Here is a 1375-nt window from a genome sequence, read left to right on the forward strand (position 1 = left end):
CCGCGTCCGCAGCCCCCGCCCCGCGCAACCTACCCTGCTGGCCCCGCGCTGAGTGGCGGCGCCTCCATCAATCCCCACCTCGCCCCGCCCCCGCCCTCTATGTCGTCAGCCCCAGGTAACAAATGGCGAGGCAGGGGGCGGGGCCTCCGCGCCAGCGAGTTAGGTTGACGGTGCAGAATTACTCCCCCACCCCCTCCCCATCCCCCCCTCCCCATCCCCCCCTCCCCATCCCCCCCTCCCCATCCCCATCCCCCTCCCATCCCCATCCCATCCCCATCCCCCCAACCCCCTCCCCTCCCCATCCCCCCCTCCCCATCCTCCTCCCCATTCCCCTCCCCTCCCCATCCCCCCCTCCCCATCCCCCCCTCCCCAACCCCCTCCCCATCCCCCCCTCCCCATCCTCCTCCCCATCCCCATCCCCCACTCCCCATCCCCTCCCCATCCCCCCTCCCCATCCTCCTCCCCATCCCCAATCCCCTCCCCTCCCCATCCCCTCTCCCCATCCCCCTCCCCATCCTCCCCATCCCCATTCCCCTCCCCATCCTCCTCCCCATCCCCACCCCCCCTCCCCATCCTCCTCCCCTCCCCTCCCCCTCCCCATCCCCCCACCCCCCTCCCCAACCCCAACCCCACCCCCTTCCCCCACCCCTCCCCACCCCCTCCTCCCCATCCCCCTCCTCCCCATCCCCCTCCCCCCCACCCCCTCCCCATCTCCCCACCCCCTCCCCAACCCCATCCCCCACCCCTCCCCATCCCCCCTCCCCATCCCCATTCCCCCCCCCATCCCCATCCCCATTCCCCTCCCCATCCTCCTCCCCACCCCCCCTCCCCTCCCCATCCCCATCCCCCCACCCCTCCCCAAACCCATCCCCTTCCCCAACCCCTCCCCAACCCCCTCCCCATCCCCCTCCCCCTCCCCCTCCTCCTCCCCATCCTCCTCCCCATCCCCTCCCCTCCCCATCCCCCCTCCCCAACCCCATCCCCTTCCCCCACCCCTCCCCATCCCCCCATCCTCCTCCCCATCCCCATCCTCCCCATCCCCATCCTCTTCCCCATCCCCCCATCCCCATCCTCCTCCCTATCCCCCCCTCCCCATCCCCATTCCCCTCCCCATCCCCATTCCCCTCCCCATCCCCATTCCCCTCCCCATCTCCCCATCCCCATCCTCCTCCCCATCCCCCTCCCCATCCCCATCCTCCTCCCCATAGAGAGAATCTTGGTGTTCCCAAGTGCCTGGCACGTGTTGGATGTGCTTAAAACTGAAGATGTTTGAAAAGCTGGAAGGGGCTTTCAGAGCCAAAGAGCCACAAGTCCCAGAGAGTCAACGAGACCGCGAGGAGCCCGGGAGCCATTGGGACGCTGGGAATGTTGATTT

The sequence above is a fragment of the Rhinoraja longicauda genome, chromosome 27 (assembly GCF_053455715.1).
Source record: "Rhinoraja longicauda isolate Sanriku21f chromosome 27, sRhiLon1.1, whole genome shotgun sequence".
NCBI classification, from domain to species: domain Eukaryota; kingdom Metazoa; phylum Chordata; class Chondrichthyes; order Rajiformes; family Arhynchobatidae; genus Rhinoraja; species Rhinoraja longicauda.